The following is a 22,080-nucleotide window of genomic DNA, read 5'->3' on the forward strand; positions in this document are numbered from 1 at the left end:
GGTTTTGTACTCAACTGCTGTATCAAACTCCTCAGGCGTGATGTCGGTAACCGTAGGACAAATGTTGTTGCTTACACAGTGTAGCACTGATTCCAGTTTGTTTCCATCTTCATCCAGTTAAGTGGGATCGTGGTGGCTGTGGCTAGAACATCAAGATGATGGCTAAGTAACCTTTCATTGGGGCATTCGGTCTTTGGTATGCCGCGATGAACGTTATCCGGCCCATACTCGTCCATGTTGCAACTGATACCCCATTCGTCTCTGCACTTCTTATACAGGGCGTTGGGGATGGTGACTGAGAACGGTGTACTCAAGAACATTACATCAGTATTTTTATCGTTTGCAGACTAATAATTATAACTATTACAAGTCGTATGTTTTGGGTTTGGTAGTACCTCGAAGCACATGTGGCAAGAGCAATCGATTAATGGTTATTTTCCTGTGGGCAGCAGGTCAGGTGCAGAAATGGACCAATGGACCACGTGTAAATGTTGATGGCCAGACGGGCAGCTGAGAATGTTGTTCTTTCCGAATGTGAATCCAGTGCTTAAACTAGGATGCCACCTCGCACCGGCGAAATGCTCGATTCGTTCGTATTTTTCGCCATTTATGGCATGTTGAACTACATCCCAGTAGTAGATAGTCCGCTAGAATAATTTTTGTTTTGCTTTATATTGAAATTTCTTATTGCGTATAGGCAAGACAGAGATTTCTTGCATGTTGTGATAGGTTTGTTTGTTCACTTTAGATGCTCATCCAAGGACATGCTTAAGTCTTTCGTGTCTTTCGATAGACGAACGAGGAGAACATCACGGAAAGTGCCATAAACCAATTTTGCGGAAGGTTCGGACAGTGGAAGAAGAGTCAAACCAAGCTAACACACCCGTAGATATTCGATCGTTTCCGAGAAAATGACGGTTTAAGTTTTCTAGGTAATTTATGTGCCTTTTAGCGAGTAAGTAGTTCAACCGAAGCAGTGGCACAGTTGCAACGTCCCTGCTTCACAGTTTTGTGCCACGTGTTCTAAACCCTATTGTTACTTTTATTTTTGTTTTTAATTTTTTTATCCGTGTCCGTAGAAGAGTACTGTACGAATGTTTTCCTATGCACTGCATACCGAAATAATGTTGTCCTCATTCGTCTACTAATTATATGTTTGGTGAATCAATTTAAAAAATGAATGAGAAAATTGTTTGAAATTGCTTTCGGTGAAATTCCTGTGATTCATAATGTTGATTCATAATCAGTTTGAAGCGCTAGTTTTAGGAAATGTAATCCGTTATGCGTGGTTTGCAGTGAAATTATTGCCAACACGTGAAATCGTCAGTAATGTTATCGAAGTCTCTTTTCCGAGTGATTTTGGTATGAATCTCAGTCACGTGCGATGCTCGTGGAGTTTCGAATTTGTATCTTTCGAATGTTTCTACGATCCGTATCATCCAAGGGACTGCACCAAATCTTCCTGAAGAATAAACCTAAGAATAAAATATAAGTATTAAAATAAGACTTGATCTAACAAATGAAATGTAAGAAAATATAATTCTGAAAAGATTGTAACTAGTGAAAATACCATACACACTTCTACTATATAATAAGTGTATGACGTTGTGAAACCCAGTTGTAATTTTATAATTAATGTAACGTCCTTGTGTTGACTACCATGATAAGGGACATCCGTGTAGCAACCTTTTGTGGACATGGGTAGATAAATAAAAAATACTAAAATAAAATAAATAAAAAGAATAATCGGGCTTCGAACACGGGGCGCAAAAGTGAGATGCTACGACGCTAGTTACCGTGTCACCAGTTCAGCTGAGGTTATCGCGCGCTAAAAGGCATGTAAATTACGTCGAGAACTATCACCATCGTTTTCTCAGAAACGGTCGAGTATCTACGGATAAGCCAAAACACGTGTTCACTTACTTTAACTCCGCTTCCACCCATCGAAATTTCTGAGAAATCAGGTTATGGTACTTTCCGCGTTCTCTTCGTAAGTGTGCTGCACCCGCTTTGCAGTCCACCCTGTCTTGTATATGGCCCAAGGCTGAGAAGAGAGGTAGGTGGGAGATGCAGCAGTCACCAAAAGAGAAAACGTGTAACACCACAGCTTAGACACTACCTACCTGTTGTTGATTCATTTAGCTTCCTGTTTTGTTCAACATCCCATCGTTGAACTTCTGTAATCAGTGTACGATTAATTCGATACTGTAATGAAGTGTAATCTCTGTAATATGCACAATATGAGCAAATGATATGTTTTGTCTTTCCCACATAATCTCTTTGGTTGTCTTTAAAACTGAGTAATTTTATTTAAATAGTTTTGTGTAGAACTACCAATATGTGCAAATAATATGTTTTGTTTAAAGTGATTGGTTGCTGTTATGTAAACTGCTAACATTCACTTAGGGTTCTTAGTTATTTTGTATGTAAAACGTGGTGTGGTTCCCCTCCGGAACGGAACTTAGAAGCGCGAGCAAATTGTGGTTGACATAGGTAGAAGAGGTGGAACCAAGAGTCAGTCGGGGACGAGCTACCAAACTGTCAACTGCTCATGTAAAAGTTGTGTATTGTGCTGGTGCCGAGAGAGGCTTTTGGTGCTATTTTCCAAGGTGCTAATGCCTCGGATGGATAGAGAAAGAGCTGGAACTACTCTGGAATTGGTATCTATCATCGCCACCAAGAAATGACAGAGTCCATCATTTCCGCCTGCAAATCCACCCACCAACGTGCACTCGCCACCACGTTGCGCGCAATCACTGAAAAGGAACCATGGAATTGTAGAAATGCACAGTGAAGGATCAGCTCATGTGGATAATTTATTTGTTTTCAATTATAAGGTAAACGAAAAGACTATTTATGAAAACTTACCTTGATTTATCCTCTGTCACTTTTCCACTTACAAGGGAACCTCCCCATCGCATCCCCCTCAGATTTAGTTATAAGTTGGCACAGTGTATAGTCCTTGAAAAACTGAACACAGATCAATCGAGAAAACAGGAAGAAGTTGTGTGGAACTATGAAAAAAATAAGCAAAATATACAAACAGAGTAGTCCATGTTGAAGATAGGCAACATCAAGGAGACTGTGAGGTTATGAGCGCCGTGGTCCCGTGGTTAGCGTGAGCAGCTGCGAAACGAGAAATCTTTGGTTTAAGTATTCCCTCGAGTGAGGAGTTTAATTTATTATTTTCAGACAACCATCACCACACGTACTGTTTATCAACAAATGAATAATATAATCATACAAATGTTCGACAATCGTTCGATCCCAGGAAGAACTTTCCGGTTCCTTACAGTTCGGAAAATATTCATTGACCTTGTTATTGAAGTAGTAAGCTATATTTGCTGGATTCATATTGCCCACGGAATACATCTCACGTATTTAATGCACTCTCGTCCAAAGTAGCGAACAGTCAACTGCCAGCCAGGGAGACTCGTTAGCAGGAATACTCTCTCTCCACTGACGTCGTGTGTTACGATCTTTGTTTAGGTGTAGCGTCCCCATACCACGGTGCAGTTACCTCGCATCGGACGGACTGACGGACAGATAATAGGTGTCTGAAAAAAAAAAAATTAAACTCCTCACTCGAGGGAAGACTTAACCTAAGGACCTCTCGTTCCGCAGCTGCTCACGCTAACTACGGGACCACGGCGCTTCTGTGCTTACATTCTCCTTGATGTTGCCTATCTTCAACATGGACTACTCAGTTTGTATATTTTGCTTATTTTTTTCATAGTTCCACACAACTTCTTCCTGTTTTCTCGATTGATCTGTGTTCAATCTTTCAAGGCCTATCCACTGTGCCAACTTATAACTAAATCTGAGGGGGGGAGGTTCCCTTGTTAGAATCCTTCCCAAGCTAAAGAAATTACCGAGTGTCCTTATTGAAAGAACATTAAAGCCCAGTGTCTTACTAATTAATGCCTCTTGAACGTAGTAAAAAGAAAGTTAAATTTATTGTGGCAAAAGAGTGAGATAAAGTAAATAATGTTTGCTGAAAGTAATTTTGCAATTGAAACTGCTTATTAAAAGTTTGTAGGGTTGCTAAAAAACTAAAGTGAAAAATACAATTTAAAGTAATAAAGTAGTACAAACAGGTATTATAACAGTTTGCTGTCAACTTCAAAATCAAAAGTTCTTAAAACTGAGGCTTATGAAAGTTTTGCTTAGTAAAAGATCATATTGCTGCCAGTTGTAAATCGCAAAAGCTGAGTCAGTATCTTACAAATATGTCAATTTTGTGTCTCACTGCAGTAAAAGTTGAAAACTGCGATTGTGGAAAGTTATATACTCGTGCTTGCTAAGTACTTGTTTGTCTGATGTATTGAAAGTACATATTAATAGTGTAACAGGATCCACAGTTTGCACATTGTACTCACGATAGATAACAATTAACAGAAAGACCACTTTCTATGAAAACAGTAACGTCTATTAATCAGAGGACAGTGAGAAATAGTTTGCTAGTGAAGTTTTGTCCCAAGTCAGTTAGAAAAGTAATTGGTAAAAGAAATACTGAACCTATGTCCATTTTATGATTCTACAGTGAATATTGATAGTAATATTATTGAGACCATTCAATTTGACTAAGCCCTGAAGATAATAGTGTGTATCGTTATCTGTTATATTTATGTAAATAGTTTGTTCTGTTCTAACTGTCAGCTCCAACCTTAACGTTAACATATGCAGGTGCCAGAGTTCATTGCACTCTCGTGTGGCAAAGTATAGGTTGTGGCTCTGAGCACTATGGGACTTTACATCTGTGGTCATCAGTCCCCTAGAACTTAGAACTACTTAAACCTAACTAACCTAAGGACATCACACACATCCATGCCCGAGGCAGGATTCGAACCTGCGACCGTAGCAGTCACGCGGTTCCGGACTGAGCGCCTTAACCGCGAGACCACCGCGGCCGGCTATAGGTTGTGTTTGTCCCTTAAAGTTTCTTGAACAGAAAAAATGTTACTTATTCTTATGCCTAATTAGGCTGGCGACCGTTTTCTTTATCATTTGGAGAGTGTGGGTAGGCAAAATATTGTTTGCTACTGTTTAAATATTTACGTAATTCAGACTTTCACTTCTGATAAGCCACCTCCGTTAGGCATATCACGGTCAACACAACTAAATTCCTTCCAGAGGGTAACACTGCACTGTTGCTTTATACCATAGTAGTTTTAACAGGATAGTTACATTATACAATTTGCCTCCAGTTTTGAGGTTATGGCATAACGGTAGCAGACAGAAGTGTTTTAAACTGGAGAATCGGTTTGGATATAGATGACGAGGTTCGAGATGCGGAACAGAAAGGAGCTTTTGGGATGGCAGCTTGGGAATATAGGCTCCAGACTGCAATTAACACCGAATGCAGCGCTTAGCCCAACAGACACCTGCACGTGTATTAGGGGCGGTCACCAACTTGCTGTCTGGTGTGGAAATGCCGTGTGGTTAAGGCCTTCCGTCGGGTAGACCGTTCGCCTGGTGCAAGTCTTTCGAGTTGACGCCTCTTCGGCGACTTGCGTGTCGACGGGGATGAAATGATAATGATAAGGACAACACAGCACCCAGTCCCTGAGCGGAGAAAATCTCCGACGCAGCCGGGAATCGAACCCGGGCCGTTAGGTATAATATTCCGTCGCGCTGCCCACACAGCTACTAGGGGCGGACTGCTGTATGGTGTCGAGAGGACTTTTGGCTCGGTCAGCTGCACGAGGCACGCATCGAGTGGGTCCATGGACACCTATAGCCACAGATAGCTAGCAAGCCAATTCCATTTCAACCGTTGTAATTCCACCCGAGTCCAGTTTATAACAAAGGAACGTTCGAGGATATAACACGAACGGCTACTATTAAATTAGTAATTTGCAGATAATGTTAGTCCTGTGAAACGATTTTTATTTTTGTGACCGTCATTGTATGTAATGGTAAGATATCGAACTAATTGTGTGTTCCTAAAGATTGCTATTGAAAGGAAGCATTAACGAGGTTCTGTTAGCTATCAAGTAAATTACAATTAAGTAACAGGAAACGGTCGCCAGCCTAATTAGGCAAAGATGTTTCCATTATTAGCATCATCCATAGAGAACGATAACTGTTGGGACTGATTTTACTTGATACTGAACTGCTGTTTGGCTGATAAGGTTCAATTTAGCAAGTGATGTACCAGTGATTTGACCTGAACTACACAGTAGGGGTATTAATACGTTTAGGCAACAACTGGTTCTCAATAAAACTATCTTACATTACAATTGGAAGATAATGATAATGATAGGTAAATGATAAATAATGGTGGAGCACTTGTGAGTTAGACAAAACGTCCTTTCTCAGTTTAATTATAGAAATTACTACTATTGAAATAGATATGAAGTAATTATATCTTTTGTACTTATTATTATTTACATTCTCATGAAACATTCACTTCCTTACATTATTTAGTGCAAGTGGAAATGTGATACCTGGATGTAGTATAGTTGGAATATTTGTAGCCAGTTGATTATCCTTGATTGCTGTTATAGTAAAATGAGATTTAAATCTGGCTCAACTATTAGCATGAGGACCCAGAAACTGATCCATCGGTAGACTCAGATCAAGGCTAAACACACTAATCGCGACACAATATGGGAAACACTGTTAACTCCCTGACACATGAAACTGCAAACACTATAATTTCAATAAGACGAATCTCTGAAGTGAATACTTTAAATCTTCCTTTAATCATTGCAGTTTTAATGAAACTTTAACCGTTCATTTATGAAAACTACGTTTAGTATTTCAGTACTGATGCTCTCTACATAATTATGTACTTTATAACTCCACAAAATTTATTAATTTTTGTTAATGAAGATAATTGATTTTCGGTTCAGTAAAATAGACTACTCGGATTTATGGTAGCACTTGGTGTAGGACCCTGTCAAGGCAAACGAATAAGGATAAATTATGGTGGTTCAACACAAAGTTCACAGAACACAAAATTATTAATGAAAACGATATCACATAATTGGTCCATGCAGTTATATCGTACTCAACTGGTTATTTGGGCTGAAGGTGGTGGCAGCGTCGATCTTTTGTGCTACTCAGAAAAGGCTGTAGATTTTGTTAATCTGAATCGTTTTTATGCAATCACCAGCTTCTCTCATGTTGAGACTTCCCAACTGCCACAGTTTTTCCTGCTTGGAACACACGTGCCCCGATAATCACAAAAATACTGTTAAAGCGATTATGTTGATCAGTGTGCCGTGATAGCACTCTGATGAATCCGTGTTGACAGTCAGGCCTATGTTTTCCTGATACAATGACGCTACTTGCTGTTGGTGATCATCCAGTTTACATCGCCCTGAAATAGGACGCTGTACCTGTGGCGACGCAGTTGAATCGGAGCACGTGCTTCCTCCCAGCACCCAGGCCGTCGCTGAGGGGCGTCCCGGATCGCCCCCGTCTGGTATTCCGACCGCGTACTCAGGCTTCACGGCGCGGCGCGGCGCGGCGCCGCCGGAGAAAGTTATTCGGGTCGCGCGGAAGGGGAAAGGCCGGCCCGCGACAGTAATTTTGGCGACAGCTCAAGGCCGCCTCCTCTTCCTCCTCTCCCCCTCCAGCCCCCCCCCCCCCCCCCCGCTCTCCCCCCCTTGCTCGTGCTGGGTTCCTCCCACACCGAGTCGCCTGCCTGCCTGGGCGCGAGCCAAATGTGTCAGTGGCTTGGACGATGTGGAGGGTGGGAATAGACGGGGCAGGGGGGACGGGGTGCGATCAATAGTTCGCGCGGCCGCCGCCAACGGCGCTGGAGGCGCTTTCGCCTGTTTACTCAACTCTCTGTCGGGACGGGACGTGGAGTCTCCGCGGAAGAGGGCAGCAGGTGCGGCAAACTGCCTTTGTAATTACTTCCGCCAGTAACACTGCGAAGCAGTTAGCCATCCGGCGTCCTCCGGGTAGCTCTTAGACTGGACGTGAAATTGCGATGTCGTGGAAGTTGTGTAGCTGACGCACGTGTAGTTACTGCAGCTCTATTAAAATAACAGTAGACCGTAATTTCTTTCGAAGTTAACTAATGAATCGTTCATACATCCTTCAGTTTAGCAAGCATATTGAAATCACAGTGACTCTAGTAGCTCAGGCTTAATGTTCTCTTCAGTAATACATAAATAATTAGGAGAAAAGCGCCTCCTTGAAAGAAATATTTTGGTATTGGTTTTAACACAGACTTATTTCGGCACTGTCGAACTTTGTTCCTTACGCGTCTCCTTATATGCTGAAAATGGCAAGTAACTGCCACTGTGATAGGTACAATAATATATTGAACATATTGTGCAGTAAAGCACAACAGCTTGTGTCTTGCAAGGAGAACTAATTAATTAATATTTTTGATTAAGCTCGGATTTTGTCACAATTATTTTACTTTTCTTTGTTACCCTAAAACTAAAAGTATCCTTCCGAATCTATTCCTAAACGGTCTCATTCTCCTTGCATTTCAAATCACAATCACAAGCTATATCGCATGTACATTGAAGAACCAAACAAACGTACACCTGCCTAACATCGTGTAGGGTCCCTGCGAGCTCGCACGACTTGGCAGAGACTCGACTAATGTCTGAAGTTGTGCTGGAGGGAATTGACACCATTAATTCTGCAGGGCTGTCCATAAACCCGTAAAAATACAAGGGAGTGGAGATCTGTTCTGAACAGCACGTCACAAGGTTTCCCAGATATGCTCAATAATGTTAATGTCTGGGGAGTTTGGTGGCTAGCGGAAGTGTTTAAACTCAGAAGAGTGTTCCTGGAGCCAGTCTGTAGCAATTCTGGATGTGTGGGGTGCCTCATTGCCCAGCTGGATTTGCTCAGGTACGTCGGAATACACAATGGACATGAATGGATGCAGGTGATCAGACAGGATGCTTACGTACGTATCACCTGCCAGAGTTGTATCCAGACGTATCATGGGCCCCGTATCACTCCAACTGCATACGCCCCACACCATTATATAGCCTCCATCAGCTTGAACAGACCCCTTCTGACATGCAGGGTCCATGGATTCATGAGGTTGTCTCCATACTCGTACACGTTCATTCACTCGATACAATTTGAAACGAGACTCGTCCGATCAGGCAGCATGTTTCCAGTCATCAACAGTCCAGTGTCGTGTTGACGGGCCCAGGAGAGGCGTAAGGCTTTGTGTTGTGCAGTCATCAAGGGTAAACGAGTGGTCCTTCGGCTCCGAAAGCGCACATATCGATGACGTTTCGTTGAATATTTCGCACGCTGACACTTGTTAATAGCCCAGCATTGAAACCAGCAGCAATTTGCGGAAAGATTGCACTTCTCTCACGTTGAACGATTGTTTTCAGTCGTCGTTGGTCCCGTTCTTGCAAGAACTTTTTTGCGGCCACAGCGATGCCGGGGATTTGATGTTTTACCGGATTCCTGATATTCACTGTAAACTCGTGAAATGGTCGTACGGGAAAGTCCCTACCTCATCGGTATACCTCGGAGATGCTGTGTCCCATCGCTAGTGCGCCGACTATAACACCACGTTCAAACTCACTTAAATCTTGATAACCTGCCATTGTAGCAGCAGTAACTGATCTAACAACTGCGCCAGACACTTGTTGTCTTGTACAGGCGTTGCCGACCGTTAGTGCCGTATTCTGCCTGTTAACATATATATCTGTATTCGAATACGCTTGCCTATACCAGTTTCTTTTTGCGCTTCAGTGCATATTGATTGCACAATTACAAAGATAATGGATATTCCAGTCATGTTCATAGTGCATTTTTCATCTATGTTATTTCCAGGGCCGGCGTTGATCATACCGTTTAAAGCAAATAACAATTTCTTAAGTGCTAACAGAAGGTTAGAAATGTTTACTATCAATATGCTGAGAGCGTACGTTCCAAGGAGATCTATGGAAACACAAATATTTCGTGATCGAGGAGATTTCGGGATTTTAGCCGGTATTTCATCTGCACACCTGCCAGTGATCTTTAGGTGGGCCACCGAAGACTGACGATGACGTTCTCCGCTCCGCCTTACCTAGCGCGCTGATAGTATTGCTGCGCATGCGTCAGTCACGGTGACAGAAGGACCACACCGCCCTGCCGGAGCGCCCTCTCTGGTGGAACTGCAAGAATCAGCTGACTTCAGCGCTGCTGCTCGCTGCAGTCATCGGAGTATTCTGGCGTCCACATCTTGAGCAAATTTCGGAGATGACGGGATTCTACGCATTATGCAGCTGGCAGCCGCTGTCACGGTTCATTAGATTTTCCGAGATGCGTATATCACCGGAATCTTTTGTAATACAGTCCCAAAAACATGTTGCTGTGACCAGAATTAATGTTTTGTCACACTCATTGAATGTCCGTTGGAAATACAATGTTCCGCAATTTGCAGACTTTCTGTTTTGCAGGAGGCGAGAACAACTGTTATGTTCTGTGCAACGCTCTTCCACTGTGCCTGTTGTGGTCCTACACCACACTGGAGAGGTATTTTGTAAATTCCCGCCTTTCGCAACAACAAATTATCTTTCACTGAACCCCGCAGGTCCGAAATCATAGATGACGGACGAAAAAAAAAGGTTCAAATGGCTCTGAGCACTATGGGACTTAACTTCTGAGGTCATCAGTCCCCTAGAACTTACAACTACTTAAACCTAACTAACCTAAGGACATGACACACATCCATGCCCGAGGCAGGATTCGAACCTGCGACCGTAGCGGTCACGCGGTTCCAGACTGAAGCGCCTAGAACCGCACGGCCGCACCGGCCGGCGGACGAAAGTTACTTTCACATAAAAATTACTAAGGATTCTTGCTATTTCGAAGGAAATATTTCCAACGAAAGGAAGAAAAGCTGAGGACTTCGCTGGTGCGTTGTCCTCTTTATCCACTTCCCGGTTCTTGGTTTTAGCTGAGAATGTCCTGTTAATTTGCCAGGTCGAGTATCCAGTGTCTGTTACCACAGTCCTTAAGTGTGCAGTCTCTTTAGGTAAACTATCTGCATCCGACACTGTATGGGTCCTGTGTACAAGAGTTTTAAGCACACTCATGATTTGGGAGGGTAATGGCAACTTGAAGAGCGTGAGTGGGCTTACGGTAAACGGTGTGTCCCAGAGAGCCATCAGTCTTCTGTATAACCAAAACATCCAGGAATGGGAGACAACCATCTTTCTCTAATTCCACAATAAGGCGAATGTTCTCAGAATGGAGTTAAGATGATGTAAAAACTCCATTAACTTTTCTTCTTCGTGGGGCCACACTACGAAAGTATCATCCACGTACCTCCAATAAACAGTTGGTTTAAGAACCACTGATTCAAGTGCTCTTTCCTCAAAATCCTCCATAAAAAAGTTAGCCACCAGGGGAGGCAAGGGGCTGCCCATGGCAACGCCAACAGTTTGTTCAAAATAATCTTGGTTGAAAATTAAATAGGTTGACAAAAGAGCGTGCCGAAACAAAGCAGTGATATCCGACTGAAACTTTTTACCAATTAGTGCCAAGGAATCAGCAAGAGGTACCTTTGTAAAAAGAAATACTACATCAAATTACTAAAAGATCCAAACTACTTAGGTGGAGAACCCCCAGTCTGTTGATAAAATCGGCAGACTTCCATCGATGAAGTGGACATTTGCCAACCAATGGTCTCAGTAGGAAAGCAAGAAACGTGTGTGTGGATTCCTAAGGGACCAAACTGCTGAGGTCATCGGTCACTAGACTTACACACTACTTAATCTAACTTATGCTGAGAACGACACACACCCATGCCCGAGGGAGGACTCGACTTCGCGACACGGCGCCTCAAACCGCGCGGCCACTCCGCGCGACAAGAAAGCAAGATGTCTGGCTAAATCTTAGGTGCAGATGTTGACTTATTTAACCACTATTGTCCTGCTGTATCAGAATATCCGTATTTTGTTAGCTGCACGTCATTCTCATTATTATACGACAAAAAATAGTTAAACATAGCGTGATTATCGTGACATAAGAAATAGTTTATTCCCTTCGTTGTGAAATAACTATTGCAATTAAATCATACGCATTGGACTCATCTTTGTGAAAAAGGTATTGTCAGTTTACTGTGACAGTCAATAAAATGCATCTGGCCAGCTATCTCTATTAATAGCAAATTTTTTGCGATACATTTCTTCTAAAATTGTAACTTTTTTTGGGACACACTTCTAAAATATGACAATCCATAAAGAGTAAAAAGCATATGGCATACTTCACAACAAAATGCACCACATAATGTGTATTTTTTGTACGTGAGAAACTCTTTAATTCAGGGCACACATACGATATAGGTGTGATATATATTGCTTTCTGTGGCTTCACCCACCACTATGCGTTGTTGATCCGGAGGGCACAGATGCGAAAATAGAGAGCACATGTTGTCTGCAATAGGTCCTCAAACCATCAACTAGGCGTTGTTCGGTATGTTGCTCTATAATACAGCCTGTTACATTGCGATCACCGCGCTAGCGTGTAACACGTGCTATCACCGAACCAAGAGAAGACTGCAGCAGCTTGGAGGTATGTCAGATCGCGCCCTCGCTGCAGCCTCAACTACCGACATTGGCGAACTCACCACTTTGTCACTGAGATGGCTGATGTTTGCCACTAGGACCTGACTAGTTATGTCGCGCATGCGTACAGGGAATTCGTCTGATAGCTGCTCTTCGTCCCTCGGACAGACCACAGTATGCGGCCATCACTGTAACAGAACCCTAACCTGGAAATCCCGTGCTGACCACACCCCCCCCCCCCCCCCCCTTCCTTCGATTTTTCTCTACGCGTTTTTAACAAATATTAATTTTCTGTGTAGATTTAATAAAAATGAAGCACAGCGAAACGCACTGTCAACTGAGATTTGATGTAGGAATTACATGGGTGAAACGTTTAGCGAAGTGTTTAGCAAAGAACATTAAGACTTTCGATTCTTTAACGTGTCACAGAGTTTCATTAGCACTAGAATAGCCGGCCGCGGTGGTCGTGCGGTTCTGGGCGCTCCAGTCCGGAGCCGCGCTGCTGCTACGGTCGCAGGTTCGAATCCTGCCTCGGGCATGGATGTGTGAGATGTCCTTAGGTTAGTTAGGTTTAAGTAGTTCTAAGTTCTAGGGGACTGATGACCACAGCAGTTGAGTCCCATAGTGCTCAGTGCCATTTTTGAAGCACTAGAATAACAACTAGTACATTAGTATTATCTACTTTCAGTGGTATTAGAAGACCAGATTTTTCAGGCTCGCATTCGACGACCAATGGCACAGCATACGTTTGTTTATATTGGGATTCAACGTAAATGAGCATGATATAACTGTCTCTAAGCACAACAAATAAAAACTCTTTTACTACTATTAACCGGCCATAAAAGTCTTATTCGTGAATTATTATTTACTTATACAATAGAATGTATCGATCGATACTTCGGAGCAGCAAAACTACCGGCTGAAGGGACAAATAAATTACATGTCCCATCACCTTTTCTGTTTGCTTCCTCCGCCGTCGCGTCTCGCTACAGTCCTTAATTGGCAGAAATCTAAAAAAAAAAAAAAAAAAAAAAAAAAAAAAAAAAAAAAAAAAAAAAAAAAACTCGTTAGCTTTCGGACAGACAACATATTTGCTTCGGTACCCACTCGCGCGGTTTGAGATCCTACAGAACCATAGCGAAGTACACTACTGGCCATTAAAATTGCTACACCAAGAAGAAATGCAGATGATAAACGAGTATTCATTGGACAAATATATTATACTAGAACTGACATGTGATTACATTGCCGGCCGGAGTGGCCGAGCGGTTCTAGGCGCTTCAGTCTGGAACCGCGCGACCGCTACGGCCGCAGGTTCGAATCCTGCCTCGGGCATGGTTGTGTGTCATGTCCTTAGGTTAGTTAGGTTTAAGTAGTTCTAAGTTCTAGGGGACTGATGACCTCCGATGTTAAGTCCCTTAGTGCTCAGAGCCATTTTTTTGTGATTACATTTTCACGCAATTTGGGTGCATAGGTCCTGAGAAATCAGTGCCCAGAACATCCACCTCTGGCCGTAATAACGGCCTTGATACGCCTGGGCATTGAGTCAAACAGAGCATGGATGGCGTGTACGTGTACAGCTGCCCATGCAGCTTCAACACGATACCGCAGATCATCAAGAGTAGTGACTAGCGTATTGTGACGAGCCAGTTGCTCGACCACCATTGACCAGACGATTTCAATTTGTGAGAGATCTGGAGAATGTGCTGGCCAGGGCAGCAGTCGCACATTTTCTGTATCCAGAAAGGCCCGTAGTGCACCTGCACATGCGGTCGTGCATTATCCTGCTGAAATGTAGGGTTTCACAGGGATCGAATGAAGGGTAGAGCCACGATCGTACCACATCTGAAATGTAACGTCCACTGTTCAAAGTGGAGTCAATGCGAACAAGAGGTGACCGCGACGTGTAATCAATGGCACCCCATACCATCATGCCAGGTGATACGCCCGTATGGCGATGGCGATGACGAATACACGCTTCCAATGTGCGTTCACCGCGATGTAGCTAAACACGGATGTGAACATCATGATGCTGTAAACAGAACCTGGATTCATCCGAAAAAAATGACGTTTTGCCATTCGTGCACCCAGGTTCGTCATTGAGTACACCATCGCAGGCGGTCCTGTCTGTGATACAGCGTCAAGAGTAACCGCAGCAACAGTCTTCGAGCTGATAGTCCATGCTGCTGCAAACGTCGTCATCATCGAACTGTTCGTGTCGATGGTTGTTGTCTTGCAAACGTCCCCATCTGTTGACGCAGGGATCGAGACGTGGCTGCACGATCCGTTACAGCCATGCGGATAAGATACCTGTCATCTCGACTGCTAGTGATACGAGGCCGTTGGGATCCAGCACGGCGTTCCGTATTACCCTCCTGAACCCACCGATTCCATATTCTGCTAACAGTCATTGGATCTCGACGAACGCGAGCAGCAATGTCGCGATACGATAAACTGCAATCGCGATAAGCTACAATCCGACCTTTATCAAAGTCGGAAACGTGATGGTACGCATTTCTCCTCCTTACACGAGGCATCACAACAATGTTCCACCAGGCAACGCCGGTGAACTGCTGTTTGTGTATGACAAATCGGTTGGAAACTTTCCTCATGTCAGCATGTTGTAGGTGTCGCCACAGGCGCCAATCTTGTGTGAATGCTCTGGAAAGCTAATCATTTGCATATCACAGCATCTTCTTCCTGTCGGTTAAATTTCGCGTCTGTAGCACGTCATCTTCGTGGTGCAGCAATTTTAATAGCCAGTAGTGTAGTTGCCAGAACGTGAGCGAGCTGTGCAAACCAAGAGCAATGCTGCCACACAAACTATGTTAGCGATAGACATCCGGTCTGTAGCAATCGTTTCTTTGTGGTGCCGCCAGAAGGAAACGACGCTGTGCAACGTGCGCTAACGGTCGCGGTGCGAGGGAAAGGCTCCTTCTAGTAAATAGGAGACAGGAATACGAGGGGTGGGAGAACTCACGTACCTCTGCCAATAAATTCTTAAACTGTCTTTATTTCTTGGTTTTGTGTATGTTCCGTTTTTGCACCCCGTCTCTGCCTGCGCGCTTGGCAGGGACCTATCTGGCCATGTACTCGGCACCGCTCTATACGGCTACTGTTGTACAATACCTTCGTAGTAGAGTACGTGGAACCGTCGAGACAGACAGAACCAGTCTTCCGGTGTCGCGTAGCGATATCGCCATAGGTGGCACGCAACTGCGGGCGGCCCCTCACCACAGGGTAGCGCAGCGCGTCTCTGGTCACGGCGGTATACGCCGCACGCGATGCGGTGGCGCTTCTCTGCGGTGTCACGCCGCCGTTAAAAGCCACCGTCGCAGCCTGAGCACTTCACTTCATCACGCCGCTCACTCCAGCTCTCCCCTGGTATGCCTCACCATCGCCACTACACTAGAATCCGATCCACGAACGATGGCGGTTCGCGCATGTCGAGCCACGGACGGGAACGGCAGTGTTGACGATTCCAAGCGACGGCTGCGGTACGCGCATGCGCGTGATTTCCGCGTTAAGGAAGCGTATATCCTGCAAATTATACCTCTCGCTTGCTTGTGCAGAGTTTATCACTTACCACCACCATCAGCAATGACAACTCGCAACAAATGAAATACAAGTTTACTAAACAACTCGCAACGATCACGTTTAATGCTCACGTTAGTTATGGCATTCAGAGTAGAACGCTACTGAACGCTGATTGGCTGTCGGAGTATGCGTGATGTAGGTGCGTAGTACAGTCCTAAACTGGACCACCATCGTTCATAAGACCAACTACAGTGGGCGTTGGCCCCAAGGCGACCTTGCGCTGCCTGGACTACTGTTGTGGACATTATGTGGATTGTGACCGCGATATTAATGAACAAGGTAAGAGCATATGGACTGTCAGACCAATTGTGTGATTGGATCGAAGAGTTCCTAGATAACAGAACGCAGCATGTCGTTCTCAATGGAGAGAAGTCTTCCGAAGTAAGAGTGATTTCAGGTGTGCCGCAGGGGAGTGTCGTAGGACCATTGCTATTCACAATATACATAAATGACCTTGTGGATGACATCGGAAGTTCACTGAGGCTTTTTGCGGATGATGCTGTGGTATATCGAGAGGTTGTAACAATGGAAAATTGTACTGAAATGCAGGAGGATCTGCAACGAATTGACGCATGGTACAGCGAATGGCAATTGAATCTCAATGCAGACAAGTGTAATGTGCTGCGAATACATAGAAAGAAAGATCCCGTATCATTTAGCTACAATATAGCAGGTCAGCAACTGGAAGCAGTTAATTCCGTAAATTATCTGTGAGTACGCATTAGGAGTGATTTAAAATGGAATGATCATATAAAGTTGAACGTCGGTAAAGCAGATGCTAGACTGAGATTCATTGGAAGAATCCTAAGGAAATGCAATCCAAAAACAAAGGAAGTAGGTTACAGTACGCTTGTTCGCCCACTGCTTGAATACTGCTCAGCAGTGTGGGATACGTAGCAGATAGGGATGATAGAAGAGATAGGGAAGATCCAACGGAGAGCAGCGCGCTTCGTTACAGGATCGTTTAGTAATCGCGAAAGTGTTACGGAGATGATAGATAAACTCCAGTGGAAGACTCTGCAGGAGAGACGCTCAGTAGCTCGGTACCGGCTTTTGTTGAGTTTCGAGAACATACCTTCACCGAGGAGTCAGGCAGTATATTGCTCCCTCCTACGTATATCTCGCGAAGAGACCATGAGGATAAAATCAGAGAGATTAGAGCCCACACCGAGGCATACCGACAATCCATCTTTCCACGAACAATACGAGAGTGGAATAGAAGGGAGAACCGATAGAGGTACTCAAGGTACCCTCCGCCACACACCGTGAGGTGGCTTGCGGAGTATGTATGTAGATGTAGATATTGACGTCTTGCTGTGAACTTGTTTACAGAATGCCTCTTTAGCCCAGTGACTGTGCAGAGCACAAACTAGAGAAACGGACGCGGCCTCTGTCGGCATTACATCCACTCAATTCGTAACGCAGTTGGGTGAGCTCTTGTAACGAGAGGACGTTCGGCGAATAGACTGGCGTGCTCTTTCTCCCAACTTAAATCCCACCGAGCACGTGTGGGATGCACTGGAGAGACGCATAGCGTCCACATGCACCAACGACCATCCGACAGTGGTGAGCCGCGCTGGTGGAGGAATGGAACATCCTACCACAAGAACTCCTTACTAACCTTGTGAGCAGCGTCAAGAGCACGCCGCAGAGCATGTATTGCCGCCCGTGATGATCACAGACCCCGTAAGAACTATGCCCCGCCTTTTGTAATGTCCAGGAGAGCATCATGAATCGAGGTGATTACGGTGTAACTATTGTCTTTGGACAAAAGTGGCTTCCCTATTTGTCTCATTGCGTATTTCGTTCCGTTACGTCATATACTATGCTGTAGCAGTTCTTTCTATGCATGGTCCATGTTTTATCAAGCTATAGTACTTGGCAATGACACATCATGCGATAATTACTTTCGTCCTTAAGTTTTGCACACCATTGTACTTGCAGAGGATCACAAATAATTCGGAGACCGAGGAAAGTGCATGGGGGATACATCTATAATTAAAGCAGATGAATATTAAAGAACATATATATATATTCTACTAGAATCTACAAACATATAGCCGAGAGCAGCCTCCACTGATGGTAATCAGTGAATGCAAGAATCAACATAAATAATTCATAAAAGAACTTTAACAACCCCTGGGATCTAAAGTGCAGGGAGAGAGTAAATTTACTTGAGTACCTTAACCTATTACAGACAGAGATGAACCCACTGACGTAGCGATCGAGGTGACGAAAATGAGGTGCTTGCTACGACTGCTTACCAAGACGGTGGAGTGTGTTGTCTCACAGCAAGCTCCCGACGTAGTAACGCTCTTCGATCGTAAACAGACGCGCCTGTACGCGATCGACATTCCTACACTACGCGATCAAAAGTATCCGGACACCCCCAAAAACATATTTTTTCATATTAGGTCCATTGCGCTTCCATCTAATGCCAGGTACTCCATATCAGCGACCTCAGTAGTCACTAGACATCGTGAGAGAGCAGAATGGGGCGCTCCGCGGAACTCACGGACTTCGAACGTGGTCAGGTGATTGGGTGTCACTTGTGTCTGTATGCGAGATTTCCACACTCCTAAACATCCCTAGGTCCACTGTTTCCGATGTGATGGTGAAGTGGTAACGTGAAGGGACACGTACAGCACAAAAGCGTACAGGCCGATCTCGTATGTTGACTGACAGAGACCGCCGACGGTTGAAGAGGGCCGTAATGTGTAGTAGGCAGACATCTATCCAGACCATCACACAGGAATTCCAAACTGCATCAACGTCCACTGGAAGCACTGTGACAGTTTGGCGGGAGGTGAGGAAACTTGGATTTCATGGTCGAGCGGCTGCTCATAAGCCACACATCACGCCGTTAAATAACAAACGACGCCTCGCTTGGTGTAAGGAGCGTAAACGTTGGACGATTGAACAGTGGAAAAACGTTGTTTGGAGTGACGAATCACGCTACACAATGTGGCGATCCGATGGCAGGGTGTGGGTATGGCGAATACCCGGTGAACGTCATCTTCCAGCGTCTGTAGTGCCAGCAGTAAAATTCGGAGGCGGTGGTGTTAAGGTATGGTCGTGATTTTCATGGAGGGGGCTTGCACCCCTTGTTCTTTTGCGCGGTACTATCACAGCACAGGCGTGCATTGATGTTTTAAGCACCTTCTTGCTTCCCACTATTGAAGAGCAATTCGGGGATGGCGATTGCATCTTTCAGCACGATCGAGCACCTGTTCATATCGCTCGGCCTGTAGCGGAGTGGTTACACGACAATAACATCCCTGTGATGGAGTGCCCTACACAGAGTCCTGACCTGAATCCTGTAGAACACCTTTGGGATGTTTTGGAAGGCCGACTTCGTGCCAGGCCTCACCGACTGACATCGGTACCTCTCCTCAGTGCAGCACTCCGTGAAGAATGGGCTGCCATTTCCCAAGAAAACTAGTTGAACGCATGCCTGCGAGAGCAGAAGCTGTCATCATGGCTAAGGGTGGCCAACACCATATTGAATTCCAGCATTACTGATGGAGGGCGTCACGAACTTGTAAGTCACTTTTAGCTAGGTGTCCGGATACTTTGATCACATAGTGTACCATCAGCTCAAGGTAATGAGCAGGCAAACATTACCTTGGTTCAAGGTGTCAAGTGTCGAGGTCGTATCGCATACGAGTCAGAGTGGTCTTGCTGCCACGGTTAGTCCGAAGCGACGCTGGCATATTGAGGGTGGGGCGGATGTGCTCTGAAGAGCTATGGCCTCTGAACGGTCGCACACTGGTGTGCTTCTGACCTCAGAAAATAGGGCTAGAAAAAAATTGCTGGGAGTGGCAGTGGTCAAGGACTGCCTGTGGGGACTTAGAGGACAGACACCGTCTTTTGTTCACAAAGGTGTCGCCTCCTGATTTGTCTTTTTAGCAATGCGGGGTATGAAAAGTTTTTCGAAAATATGTCGCTATTACGACAATTTTGGAGCTAGACCTAGGAAAATGGGTATTTGGTTTCTCGTTCAGAAGTAAAGAAATAAATAATGAGTGAAAGTTTATTTGAAAATAAATCATTATTAAAAAACAATTAAAGTATTTTTAAAGCTACATGTATAAAAATCGGTATTTAATTTCCCGGCTACAAATGAAAAATACTTGTTTCAGTATTTTTGGAAATTCAACCTGTGGTGTCACCGCCAGACACCACACTTGCTAGGTGGTAGCTTTAAATCGGCCGCGGTCCATTAGTACATGTCGGACCCGCGTGTCGCCACTGTCAGTGATCGCAGACCGAGCGCCACCACACGGCAGGTCTCGAGAGACTTACTAGCACTCGCCCCAGTTGTACGGACGACTTAGCTAGCGATGCAACACTGACGAAGCCTCGTTTATTTGCAGAGAAAATAGTTAGAATAGCCTTCAGCTAAGTCAATGGCTACGACCTAGCAAGGCGCCATAACAATTGATAGTTATCGTATGACGCATGTCTCATCAAGAACGATGTATACAAATGATGGATTAAAGTTAAGTATTCCAGCAGCTACGTACTTTTCTTTATAGCATTCATTCCGTATCCTCTTTCAGACCTCACGCCAGCCTGCTTGAGTTTAACGCGTGCATTTCGGCCTTCTCTAGCTACACAACACAACCCCTATGGGTGTAAAATAGGGGATCAAATATTTTATGAGACATTTCATTATGAAACCATTATGCAGATCGCTTCACTGTCTCGTCATCGCCCAGCCCAAATCGCCAAGGATACAAACTTGAAATTTGAAGACAGTGTGAATCTTATACTGTAGGCATCGTTTAAGAAGGGGTTGTTCGAAATTACACACTTGAAGGACTGACATAGCGGGTGAAAGGATTATTGAAAATATGTCGCTATTAAGGCAGTTTTGAAGCTAGAACTTCGAAAATTGGTATTTTTTTCTCAGCCAGAAAGAAATACGTGTTTCAGCATTTTTGGAAACCACTGAGGGGGTAAAATTGAAAATAAATCATTATTAAGGAACATCTGAAGCATTTTTAAAGCTACATCTTAAAAATTAGCATTTGACTTCTCGGCTAGAAATTAAAGAACTATGTGATTCAGTGTGTTTGCAAATTCAACCCACTAAGGGAGTGAAATTCGGGATGAAATGTTTTTTGGCATTATTTCATTATGAAAGCATTTTTAAAGCTAAATCTATGAAAATTTGTGTTTGGATCCTCTGTTACTACGTGTTTTATTGTTTTATGAAATTGAAACCCTAAGGGGGTTAAATATGGGATGAAAAGTTTTAAGAAAATAGTTTGTTATATTAGAAAAGTTTAAAAGCTACATCTACGAAAACTGTTATTTAACTTCTCGGTTAGACATAAAGAAATATGCGTTAAGTAATGAAAGATTCTGTGTAAATATCACCACAAGAACGCAAAAGGCATGATTAACAAAAACCTTGGACTCAAGCTACCAGAATCCCTTTTTGGTCAGAAGTGCATTGGCAAACGACCACGACCTTAAGTAGCGAGAAAAGTTTAGGTGTTGCAGTTTGTGTAAACATAAAAATTCGATTAAAGAAAAACAAAAGGAAAATTGTGCAGACCATACAGTCTATGCAAAGGAGGCAGTGGGCGCTACGCTAGTGCGATATATTCTTCTAGAATTTACAGACATATAGCACAGAATAACGTCCACCGATCAGATGAATTTCTGACATACAGCCATCATAGTCAGTAAACTCAGGAACCAACATCCGTAATTATCAAAAGAACTTAGACGAACCCTGGTGTTTAAAGTACCGGAAAGAGTTGAATTCACGTGAGAATCCTAACATACTACAAAGAGAGCTGAACCTATGAGATAGCGACAGAGGTGACGTGAAGGGCATTGTTACGTTTCCTGTTTAAATAAAAATGTTATCTATTTAATCAAAGAGTCTTTTACTACACTTAACATCCTTGATGGAGACTGTTTCTTTCACGACACATAGTGTTTTCAGAAGCAATAAAAACGATATCCT

This window comes from Schistocerca serialis, chromosome 6 (genome assembly GCF_023864345.2).
Source record: "Schistocerca serialis cubense isolate TAMUIC-IGC-003099 chromosome 6, iqSchSeri2.2, whole genome shotgun sequence".
In the NCBI taxonomy this organism is placed as follows: domain Eukaryota; kingdom Metazoa; phylum Arthropoda; class Insecta; order Orthoptera; family Acrididae; genus Schistocerca; species Schistocerca serialis.